The following is a 12,879-nucleotide window of genomic DNA, read 5'->3' on the forward strand; positions in this document are numbered from 1 at the left end:
ACGACCTCTCATAGGAGGTCGGAGGTCACATGCGCAGGTCCCGCTCCTGCTTGGATTGGTGCACTACTGGGAAGGTCCCAGGACGCCGCTATAAAAGAGTATAGACTCTAATGGTTAGTTGTGTGTGATTGAGACTGGTGACTGACTCATTAAAAAACCCCTACCCTTGGTTGTGTTTGTGTTCAGGGTTAGTGTTTAGAGTCAGCGCCGAGTAGTGGCACTGCCTAGCGCCGTAGTGTCCCAGGCTCCTCTCACAAAGTAACACCAGAGTGTGCCATCTGTTATGGATGAGTCACTGAAGGAGGAAAAAACAAAAATAATAGCTAAGTCCAGAAAACCAGAGAAGTTGGCAGCTATCGGATTGCAGACCCCTGAACCTATCCACAACAACTAGCAGTAGCCGTGGGGGGTTCCTACGGTGCCCAACACCCCTCGATCACAGCCGGAGAACTAAATTAGCCTAAAGACAGAAAGGGGAAATCTAAACTGCCCCAGAGCAGACCCCAAAGCAATAGGCAGCCCCCAACATATGACTGTGAAGCAAGATGAAAAACACTAACACAGATAGAAAGATAGGTTGAGCAAATGATGGGGCCCAAGCTAACTAAATAGGACAGGATAGAAAAGCTGCTGTCTGCAATCCGCAAAAACCCTATCCAAAAATGTACCAACAGACTGATAGGAGAAACAGGCCCTGAAGTCGCTAGGCTTCAAAAGACTATATCAGCACTCAGGTATATTCTGAAGACAGAGCCAGAGATCAACAGATCAGAGACAAAAATGGAATTCAGCTCACCCCCGGCCGGGGATGGCTGAACTCCAAAAAAACAAGGCAAACAAAACCAGAACTAAAGTGTACAAAAGGCAGAGCAAAACTTAGCTTTGAGAAGCAGAAATCAGACTGGTCTCCAAGAATCCAGCAGGAAAATCACCGGCAAGGCAGCAGGGCGTCGGCTGCCTTATATCCAGTCATCAGTTCCTGTGACCCAGTCATCATCTACCTGCTCAGCTGTTTGGTAATCAGCCTCACTACCTTCCTTCGCCAGAAGAGGGAGTTCATCAGAACTCACTGGTGAAGGGAAAAATGAACTCACAACAGCCATCTAGCATGAGGCACATTGTACTACATACTGCAGCGTCCGCCAGTGCGGCAATGCATGCACCAGTAGCAGTGCTACCTTTCTTTATTCAGTCCTGGCATCGCAGTTGCGGTGTTGATCGCTAGTGGGACTAGAGGGACTCCAACCCTGTGTCCTTGGGGCAGAGTCCTGTGTCCCTTTACTAGTGCTCACCCTGCTGAGCCCTGTGAAGTTAACAGGCTCTGGCGTTGGCTTCTGTGGCTCTGTGCAGTAACAGAGTTCGCTCCTGTGCACACTGGGTCAGCGGTTATCCCGCCGGTGCTCAGTTAGTATCTGCCTTTACTAAGCAGCAGTTTACCACCTCTGAACGGTGGACCCCGGGCTGTGAACGCAACTTACTATTATTTTATTATTTGGTGCATTCTGTCAACCCTAACAACAGGTAGATTGGTTTACCCGGTTTTTGAAGGCGAACTCTGCCCACGGTAAGACATCAGACCAGTCGCTTTGCAGGGTAGAATTCAAGCACCACAGGATTTGTTCAAGCGACTGTTTGGTGCGTTCAGTTTGCCCGTCGCTTTCTGGATGATAAGCTGAGGAAAATGACAAAGATATACCCAATTTTTTGCAAAATGCCCGCCAAAACTTAGACACAATTTTTTTTTTAAATTTGTTTATTAAACTTCAAACAAGAAAAGGATGTAATGTACAACATACATATTTGCTTGTGGTTGTGAACATTGTACAGAGCATACACATTACCGTCTTTTTATTAAATACTAAACAAAGATAAAACGCTGTTATTAATATACGAGTAATCTATGCATAATCCCACAAGCATATGCAATGAACAGTAGGCTATACAATGAGTCCCTCTATCAGACACAATATTGGTAGGTACCCCGTGCAAATGTACCACCTGGGAAAGGAACAGTCTAGAGAGAGTCTCTGCTGATGGTAAAATTGCCATGGGTACAAAATGTGCCAATTTAGAAAATCTGTCCACAAATAACAGTATTTCCACGGGACGATGGAAGATTGGTAATGAGTCTATGGTCTTCCCAGAATTGGTAAAGGCACCAACGAGAGCTCTTAGAACAGGCACATATTCCACATGCAGCAACATGTTTCTTAACATCTGAAGCCATTAAAGGCCACCAAAAAACTCTTGCCACTGCTTCTCGCGTGGCCGCTATACCCGGATGAGCACTCAACTTCGAATTATGGAACTCCCACAGGAGTTTGGTGCGCAAATGCTGTGGAACAAATAGTTTGTCTTCAGGTTTGGATCTTGGAGCTGAAGATTGAGCCCCCACAATCTCCCACTCCAATTCCGATGACACTTCAGCAACCACGATACTGGGTTGAAGAATGGAGGACGGCGGATCGGGGGGACAATGGTTCAAAACTCGACAAAGCATCAGCCTTCATGTTTTTTGACCCTGGACGAAAAGTAATGGAAAACTGAAATCTGGAAAAAAAAGTGACCAGCAGGATTGCCTGGGAGTCAGTCTTTTAGCTGATTTGATATATTCTAAATTTTTATTGTTTGTGATAACTGTAATAGGGTGAGCCGCCCCCTTCAAAAAATGCCTCCATTCTTCGAACGCCAATTTAATAGCCAAGAGTTCCCTATTGCCTATGTCATAATTTTTTTCAGCAGGAGAAAATTTCTTTGAAAAATAGGCACAAGGCCTGAGATTAGTTAGGGAAGCCGGTCCCTGTGACAACACTGCCCCCACCCCCACCTCAGAAGCATCAACCTCGACCACAAAAGGCATAGAAGGGTCAGGATGAACCATGAAAGGAACAGATGTGAAACAGTTTTTTAGCGTTAGAAATGATTGTTTGGCTAACAGGGACCAGTTCCTGACATCTGCCCCTTTACAAGTGAGATCCATGAGGGGCTTAGTTATCTGTGAGAACCCTTTGATAAACTTGCGTTAATAATGTGCTAATCCCAAGAAGCACTGGAGTCCCTTAAGGTCCCGAGGCTGGACCCACTCCACAATAGCTTGCATCTTCTTGGGATCCATGCGAAAGCCCTGAAGTGAGATTATAAGACCTAAAAATTACAACTCTTGAACAAAAAATGAACATTTCTCGAGTTTGACGAACAATTGATTTTCTCAGAGCCTCTGGAGTACAGTTTTAACATGTAACAAATGTGACTGCTTATCAGCAGAATATATCAGGATATCATCCAGGTATACAATTACAAAGCGGCCGATGAGGTCCGAGAACACAACATTGATAAAATTGTGGAAAACCGCTGGCGCATTGGTGAGACCAAAAGGCATTACCAAGTTCTCAAATAACCCCTCAGAAGTAAGAAAAGCCGTTTTCCACTCATCCCCTTCCCGTATCCTTATCAGATTATAGGCCCCTCTGAGATCCAGTTTAGAGAACCATCTGAATCCAGAGAGCTGATTACAGAGATCGGAATCAAAGGCAGGGGATATATGTTCCTGATCGTGATTTTATTTAATTCTCAAAAGTTGAGGCAGGGACGTAGGCCGCCATCTTTTTTCTTAACAAAGGAAAACCCCGCTGCTACTGGGGAAACTGAAGGTCTTATGTGCCCCTTACTGAGACTCTCAGCAATATATTGTTTCATAGTCAGGCGCTCCGGACCCGACAAATTAAATAAACGAGCTTTGGGCAATTTGGCTCCTGGAATAAGAATCGATGGCACAGTCAAATGGCCTATGAGGGGGTAACGCCTCAGCCTCACTTTCTGAAAAAAAATGTCCTCAAAGTCCTTTAGGTACTCCAGAATACCCTCCAGACTGACAGAAGACACAGAGAAAGGTTTTGCAATTTTCACACAAAGAACAGATTTGTGGTCACAGTCGACACATTTGGACCCCCACTTGACAATCTCCCCCAATTCCCAGTCAATCACTGGATTGTGGCGTTGAAGCCACGGCATGCCCAAAACCAGCCCTGCAGGCAATTTGTCCATAACTAAGCATTCAATTTCTTCCATGTGGGAAGGACCAACCTTCAACACAAACTTCTCAGAAACAGAAAGAATCCCCTTTCGGGTCAAAGAAGAGTCGATGGCCACGACTTAAAGTGGGGTATGAAGCCTGACTGTCCCTATCTGGTGTTGGGAAACGACATCAGAGCTGACCAGGTTGAGTGATGAACCACTCTCCACCAGTGCTGTAGAGAAAAAACGATCATTGTCTACCAACAGTTCAACTTTTAGCAAAACCTTAGCACATGAGGAAGAAAGTACCTGAAGGTCTGGGCAGCCTCCTCGATCACTACCCAGACCTAGTTGTTTCCCGTCGCCTTGGAGGATGACGGACACAAGGGACACTCCTTTTTCCACTGACCGGACTCCCCACAAAAAAACAGAGCTGCTTCTCCTGGCGACGTTTTCTCTTTTTCTCTGACAGAGGTGACGCCAAATGTTATGAGCTCATTTCCTCCTTCACCTTTGATGTCCGATAAACTCCCTCTGCTGGTGAAAGGAGGTAGTGAAATTGATTTGGATGGGGAAAACCTGTCATCTGAACAGGTGGAGTGGGATTGGACATCCGGAATCTCTGAGTGGATATAAGGCCGCCGACGCCCTGCTGGGTTGCTGGTGATCCTCTCTGCTCTGAGCTCTGGCCTCCAGTTTAGTCCTGTCTACTAAAGCTAAGTTTTTGCTCTGCTATTGTTCCATGAGATTTTGTCTGGTTTACTTAGTGTTTGTGTTCAGCCAGCCCTGGTTGGGACTGGCTGAACTCCATTTTTGTCTCTGATCAGTTGATCTCTTTGCTCTGTTTTCAGAATATACCTGAGTGCTGATATAGTGATTTTGAAGTCTAGCGACTTCAGGGCCTTTTCTATCAGACATGTTGGACATTATTTTTGGCAGGGTTTTTGCGTGATTGCAGACAGTTGCTTTTCTTTCCTGTCCTATCTAGTTAGTGAGGGCCCCATCGTTTGCTCAGCCTGTCTTTCTGTCTGTGTTTGTGTTTTCATCTGTTTTCACCGTCAATACATGTTGGGGGCTGTCTATTGCTTTGGGGTCTGCTCTGGGGCAGTTTAGATTTCCCCTTTCTTTCTTTAGATTTATTTTGTTCTCCGGCTGTGAACGAGGTGTCTAGGACCACCGTAGGAACACCCCACGGCTACTGTTAGTTGTTGTGAATAGGATCGGGGTCTGCAATCCGCTAGCTACCAACCTCACTGGTTTTCTGAACTTAGCTTGTATTTTTGTTTTTTCCTCCTCCGGTGACTCATTCATAACAGAATCACCAGCCATACCGCAGATTCTAGGGTACTCAATTGCAGGAAAGAATTGTAAAAGAAAAAAAAAAAAAAAGTGTCAGAATTTTTTTTAATGTATATTTTTTCCTTTTTTTCTCTGGGGCCGTAGGAGGAATTTTCTTAATGGAGATTAAGCAATTGTCTGATCATGTGGAGTAGCTGGCTGCTGAAGTGCGGGGAATTTCCGCCTATCTTGCTCATTCACATGCTGCTGAACCAAAGATTCCTACTCCTGATGTGTTTTTTGGGGATCGGTCTAAATTTTTGAATTTTAAGAATAATTGTAAATTATCTCTTGCCTTGGAGCCTAACTCATCGGGGAGCTCTGCGCAGCAGGTTAAAATTGTCATCTCTTTGCTGCGCGGCAATCCCCTGGATTGGGCGTTTTCTTTGACACCTGATGATCCTATTCTAACTAATGTGGACGCATTTTTTCAAGCCTTGGGGTTGTTGTATGATGAACCTAATGCTATTGATCAAGCTGAGAAAGCCCTGTTGGCATTGAGCCAGGGTCAGGATTCTGCAGAGTTATACTGTCAAAAATTCCGAAAGTGGGCGGTCCTTACTACCTGGAATGATGGTGCCTTGGCAGCTCTCTTTCGGAAGGGTTTGTCAGAAACAGTAAAAGCTACTATGGTGGGATTTCCTGTTCCCTCTGGTCTTGACGATTTTATGTCATTAGCCATTCAGGTTGATCGGCGTTTACGTGAACGTAAAAGTACACGAGAAATGTTGCCACCTGTTGAACAAATGTCTGAACCTATGCAATGTGATAGAATTTTGTCTAGGGCGCAACGTCAGGAGTTCAGAAGGCGTAATAAGCTGTGTTTTTTCTGTGGAGATGCCTCTCATATGATTTCTGTCTGCCCTAAACGAAACGTTTTGCACACACATTTGCTGTGGGTGGTGTTCAACCTAAGTTTCTTCTGGCAATTACTCTGATCTGCTCCCTGTCCACATTTTCCGCCAAGGCTTTTGTGGATTCGGGAGCGGCTCTGAACCTAATGGACTTGGATTTTTCTAAATGTTGTGGGTTTCCTATGACACCTCTGCAGACGCCTATCCCTTTGACGGGTATTGATGCTACTCCTTTGGCGAATAAACCTGTTTTGGACCCAGGTGGTAATGCGGGTCGCCCTAAACCATCAAGAAAATTGCAGATGTTTGGTGTTGCATAATTTGCATGATACCATTGTTCTGGGATTTCCCTGGTTGCAAATCCATAATCCAGTTTTGGATTGGAAATCTGTGTCTGTGATGAGTTGGGGTTGTCGGTGTGCTCTTGGTGACGCTCCTGTTTTCTCCACCTCTCCCCAGGCGCATGATGTTCCTGACTATTTGGCTGATTTTTATGATGTATTTAGTGAGAATAAGTCTGCGTCTTTGCCTCCTCACAGGAGTTATGACTGTGCAATTAAGTTGAGCCCTGGGTGTAAATTTCCCAAGGGTCGACTTTTCAATTTATCTGTACCCGAGCACGAGCCTATGCGATCTTATATTAAGGAGTCGTTGGAGAAGGGTCATATTAGACCATCCTCTTCACTCTTGGGTGCTGTTTTTTTTTTTCGTGGCCAAGAAAGATGGTTCATTAAGGCCTTGTATTAACTATCGTTCCCTCAACAAAATTACTGTAAAATATCAGTATCCGTTACCCCTGATTTCTGATCTATTCTCCAGAGTTAAAGGTGCTTGCTGGTTTACCAAGCTTGACCTCAGGGGGGCGTATAATCTTATTCGCATTAAGCATGGGGATGAATGGAAGACGGTGTTTAATACTCCGGAGGGACATTTTGAGTACCTGGTGATGCCTTTTGGGCTCACTAATGCCCCTTCTGTCTTCCAGTGCTTCATGAATGATATTTTCGGGACTTTGTGGATACATTTTTGATCATCTATCTGGATGATATTTCGATCTTTTCCAGGGATTGGGACTCTCATGTGGAACATGTTCGGACTGTGTTCCTGATTTTGAGGGAGAATTCCCTGTATGTTAAAGGATTGAAATGCCTTTTTGGTGTACAGAGGATTTCATTTTTGGGATTTATTTTGTCTCCGTCAACTATTGAAATGGACCCGGCCAAGGTACAGGCCATTTATGATTGGGTTCAGCCCACTTCTTTGAAGGCCCTCCAGAAGTTTTTAAGTTTTGCTAATTTTTATCATAAATTTATAGCTAATTTTTCTGGTATTGCCAAACCATTGACTGATTTGACTAAGAAGGGTGCTGATGTGCTGAATTGGCCTCCAGAGGCTGTTTCTTCCTTTCAGGAGCTGAAGCGGAGGTTCACTTCTGCTCCGGTTTTGCGGCAACCTGATGTCTCACTACCGTTTTAGGTAGAGGTGGATGCTTCTGAGATTGGTGCAGGAGCTGTTTTGTCACAAAAAGATCCGGTACCATCTAAAATGAATCCCTGTGCATTCTTTTCCTGAAAGTTCTCCCCATGCGAACGCAATTATGATGTGGGGAATCGGGAACTGTTAGCCATGAAATGGGCATTTGAGGAGTGGAGACATTGGTTGGAGGGAGCTAAACATCAAGTCGTGGTCCTTACTGACCACAAGAATTTGATTTACCTTGAGTCGGCCAAACGCTTGAATCCTAGACAGGCTAGGTGGGCCTTGCTTTTCACACGTTTTGATTTTGTGGTCTCTTTTCTTCCGGGCACTAAGAATGTCAAGGCAGACGCCCTCTCTAGGAGATTCATTGCTGATTCTCCTATTGTGACCAAACCTGCTACCATCTTAGGTGAGGGGGTAGTTCTTTTTGCCATCTCGCCCAATTTGAGACGTGCTCTGGAAGAGTTTCAGGAGGACAAACCTGAGCGTTGTCCCATTGGAAAATTGTATGTTCCTGACCAGTGGAGGAAGAGAGTAATGTCTGAAGTTCATTGCTCCGCATTGGCTGGTCATCCAGGTATTTTTGGTACAAGAGATTTGGTGAGTCGGTCTTTTTGGTGGCCCGCCTTGTCTCATGATGTAAGGAATTTTGTGCAGTCCTGTGGGACTTGCTCCCGGTCTAAACCTTGTTCTCGCTCTAGTGGGTTGTTGATGCCTTTGCCGGTCCCCAGGAGGCCATGGACCCATATTTCAATGGATTTTATTTCTGATATGCCTGTCTCTCAGAGAATGACTGTTATTTGGGTGATTTGTGATAGGTTCTCTAAGATGGTTCATCTTGTACCACTCCCTAAGTTGCCATCCTCCTCAGAGTTGGTGCGCTTGTTTTTGCAACAGGTGGTTCACTTGCATGGGATTCCTGAGAATATTGTGTCTGACAGAGGAGTTCAGTTTGTTTCTAGATTTTGGAGGACTTTTTGTTCCAAGCTGGGAATTCAGTTGTCCTTCTCCTCTGCGTTTCACCCTCAGACCAATGGGCAGACGGAGAGAACAAACCAGACTTTGGAGTCTTATTTGAGATGTTTTATTTCTGCTGATCAGGATGATTGGGTTTCATTTTTGCCCTTGGCCGAATTTGCTTTAAATAATAGAGCTAGTTCTGCCACTTTGATGTCACCTTTTTTTTGTAACTTTGGGTTTCATCCTCGATTCTCTTTAGGGCAGGTGGAGTCTTCTGCCTGCCCAGGTGGTGACACTGTGGTGGAGAGAATGCACCAGATCTGGGACCAAGTGGTGGATAAGTTGTCTCTCTCTCAGGAAAAGGCCCAGCGGTTTTCCAACCGGCATAGGACCATTGGTCCCCGGTTTAAGGTGGGTGATATGGTTTGGTTGTCATCAAAGAATATCTCTATGAAGGTGGCTTCTCCAAAGTTTAAACCTAGATTTATTGGACCTTACAAGATTTTGGAGATTCTGATTCCGGTCTCTTTTCGATTGGCTCTTCCTGTTACATTCAAGATCCATAACGTGTTTCATAAGTCTCTGTTAAAGAGGTTTGTTGAGCCAGTAGTTCCTGTGGTGGCACCTCCTGACCCTGTATTGGTTGAAGGTAATGTGGAATATGAGGTTGAGAAGATACTGGATTCTCGTCTGGCTAGACGGAGACTCCAGTATTTGGTTAAGTGGAAGGGTTATGGCCAGGAGGATAATTCTTGGGTATCTGCATCTGATATTCATGCCGAAAGATTGGTTTGTGCTTTTCATCGGGCCCATCCTGATCGCCCTGGTGGCGTGGATGAGGGTTCGGTGACCCCCCCTCAAGGGGGAGGTACTGTTATGAGCTTATTTTCTCCTTCACCTTTGATGTCTGAACTCCCTCTGCTGGTGAAAGGAGGTAGTGAAATTGATTTGGATGGGGAAAACCTGTCATCTGAACAGGTGGAGTGGGATTGGACATCCGGAATCTCTGAGTGGATATAAGGCCGCCGACGCCCTGCTGGGTTGCTGGTGATCCTCTCTGCTCTGAGCTCTGGCCTCCAGTTTAGTCCTGTCTACTAAAGCTAAGTTTTTGCTCTGCTATTGTTCCATGAGATTTTGTCTGGTTTACTTAGTGTTTGTGTTCAGCCAGCCCTGGTTGGGACTGGCTGAACTCCATTTTTGTCTCTGATCAGTTGATCTCTTTGCTCTGTTTTCAGAATATACCTGAGTGCTGATATAGTGATTTTGAAGTCTAGCGACTTCAGGGCCTTTTTTATCAGACATGCTGGACATTATTTTTGGCAGGGTTTTTGCGTGATTGCAGACAGTTGCTTTTCTTTCCTGTCCTATCTAGTTAGTGAGGGCCCCATCATTTGCTCAGCCTGTCTGTCTGTGTTTGTGTTTTCATCTGTTTTCACCGTCAATACATGTTGGGGGCTGTCTATTGCTTTGGGGTCTGCTCTGGGGCAGTTTAGATTTCCCCTTTCTTTCTTTAGGTTTATTTAGTTCTCCGGCTGTGAACGAGGTGTCTAGGACCACCGTAGGAACACCCCACGGCTACTGTTAGTTGTTGTGAATAGGATCAGGGGTCTGCAACCCGCTAGCTACCAACCTCTCCGGTTTTCTGGACCTAGCTTGTATTTTTGTTTTTTCCTCCTCCGGTGACTCATTCATAACAGCCAAATTTCATAGGCTCAGGAGCAGCAGGCGCAATACCAGTCTATTTGCTGCCAGAGAAAAGAGATGTCTCGGACTGCATGCCGCCCCTAGCCTGAAGCCTGCGGTCCATACGCACTGCTTGCGTAATGGCATCCTCCAAAGTGTCTGGTGGAGGGTGAGGGGCCAGTGCATCCTGGAGGCGTTCGAACAAGCCTCTGCGAAATAGCCCCCGAAGGGCAGCATCATCCCTTGAGATCTCCGCTGCCCAGCATTGGAAATCTGCACAAAACCACTCAGTCGAGCGTTTACCCTGGCTTACATTCATCACCATATCTTCAGCCATACGAACCGTGTCAGGTTCATCATATATGCGACCCAGGGCTTCAAAAAAGGCATCAAAAGTCATTCTATCCGGGGCAGAAGGAGATAGAGAAAAAGTCCATGCTCGCGGAGCACCCCAAAGTAGGGAAATGACGACCCCCACCCTCTGGAACTCGTCCCTGGAGGAGCGGAGCCTGAGAGAAAAAAAGCTTGCATCCTTCTCTGAAGGACCTGAACTCCCTTTTATCCCCTGAGAAAGGGTCTGGCAGTTTGACCGGAGATTCGGGCAATGCTAATGACACATCTCTATCCCCAGAACTAGGAGCCCCTGCAGCCACAGCCCCCTGCACAGTATCCACCAACTGTTGCTGGGTACGGGCCATCGTGTGCTGTTCCACATTGAGTTTCTGGAACATTTGGGTCAGGTGCTTGACCTGATCAGCCAAAACTTGCATGGGATCCATGCTGCTAATTAGCTTAGAGAAAAAAAAACACCCAACTTGAAAAAATGTGCGGTCACTTATGTCAGGAGCACCACACTGCACTTGCTCACTGAACCAGTGTGTGTGTCCTGAGTGAAACAAACTGTGCCCAAAGATATCTGTGGAGTAGGGCAGCAGCGGTGAAGATACATGCTTCAGACAAACAGGACATGAATCACCTGACTGATGGGGGCATGGCCTAAGCTTCAGAGAGCTAGGAGCTGAAGGAAAACTCCTTACTATATTATATATATATAATTTTTTATTTTTTTTTTACAGATATATAAGTATATAAAAGTTATTTATGTGTATTATAGGAGGAAAGCCTCATACATATCCTGTAAAAATTATGTAGTAGGGCATCGTATACACCCTCAAAAAATTAATGAGGGTCACATCATGACCCTGTAGATATGGTGGAAAAGGTAAGCACGAAAAAAAAAAAAAAGAAATTGCAAGAACATGTTCTGCTGCTGTCATGAAGTGGGGTTGAGAAGTCTGGTCCAATCCAGGCCTTGTTCATTTTGATGAGAGTCAGCCTGTAAGCATTTTCAGTTGACAGGCGGATGCGCCTCATTTATTATGCCCCTGGCAGCACTAGAAACCCACTCTGACAAAATGCTAGCAGCAAGGCAGGACAACTCCACTAACGCATAGGACAGTTCATGCCACGTGTCCTGCTTGGATACCCAATAGTTGTACTGCACAGATGAATCACTGGGGTTGCTGGTACGGTCAGCTACTCCTTCACCACCTTCCAAAACATTTCCCTCCTTGTTAGAGTATCCAGCACGTCAAGGCTTGGGTTCTGGGAGAGTCTAATGAAACTATCCCAGACCTTTGATAGCTTTCACATGCCACTGTTTTCCATGGTGTGTCTCCCTCATTTCTACTCCTTGGTTGTCCAAGGAACTATGACCTTTATCTTCAGTGTTGTCAGATGAGAATTTTTTTATCTAATTGTTCAACTAGGGCCTTCTGGTATTGCCCCATTTTACTAGCAGCCTCCACGGAAGGAAGGAAAGATGTAAAGTTCTCCTTGAAGAGTAGGTCAAGACGGGTCAAACAACCAGTAATCAGTGTTGGCAAAAATGCGTATAACTCAATGGTTACGGGAAAGGCAGAGGAATATAAAGTCAGCCTTGTGTGCCAGACTTCCAAGAGGCAAGACTTCCCTCTCCCCACCAGAACAAATATCCATCTTCTCTTCTTCCTCCTCGCTCTCCTCCTCTTCAGTCCATCCACGCTGAACAGATGGGATGAAGATGAAGTGGCTAGTACCTTCTGTAGCGCAGGCAACCATCTCCTGTTCCACCTCAGCCTCCTTCTCCTTATTATCACCCAATATGCTCTGAGATGAGGCCAGACTGAGTAGTATCATCCTGTTTAATTTGTTATTCCATCTCCACCTGCTCCCCATGTAAAGCTTTCTCTTTAATTGTGAGCAGCGAGTATTTCAGTAGACACAGAAGCGGTATGGTTAAGGCTCATACTCATTTACGAGAAAAACGGACAAGAGCAATCCAGTAACAAATCGGATTGCACTCTGACTAATGTTATTCAATGAATCCCTGATCATTTGATTGTTTTCTCAGCTGAGATCAGAGAGAAAAAAATTGCAGCATTCTGCAATTGCCCTTGTATATCGGATGAGAGTCGCCAATGCAAGTCAATGGGAGAAAAAAGAAAAATCGCACAGTACTCAGACCACGCGACTGCTGTCCGATTTTTATGCACCCATCGCCTTAAAAATC

At 45.4% G+C, this 12,879-nt stretch overlaps 1 protein-coding gene across 7 annotated transcripts in view; it reads left to right on the forward strand.

Annotated features, from left to right (window-relative positions):
• The window catches only part of LOC141047286 (uncharacterized), a 527,896-nt gene that overhangs the window by 132,761 nt on the left and 382,256 nt on the right, over positions 1-12,879 (forward strand). The gene's annotated exons all lie outside the window — the stretch shown is intronic.

Source organism: Dendrobates tinctorius, unplaced genomic scaffold (assembly GCF_039654945.1).
Source record: "Dendrobates tinctorius isolate UK_male_01 unplaced genomic scaffold, ASM3965494v1 ptg000126l, whole genome shotgun sequence".
Classification (NCBI taxonomy): Eukaryota; Metazoa; Chordata; class Amphibia; order Anura; family Dendrobatidae; genus Dendrobates; species Dendrobates tinctorius.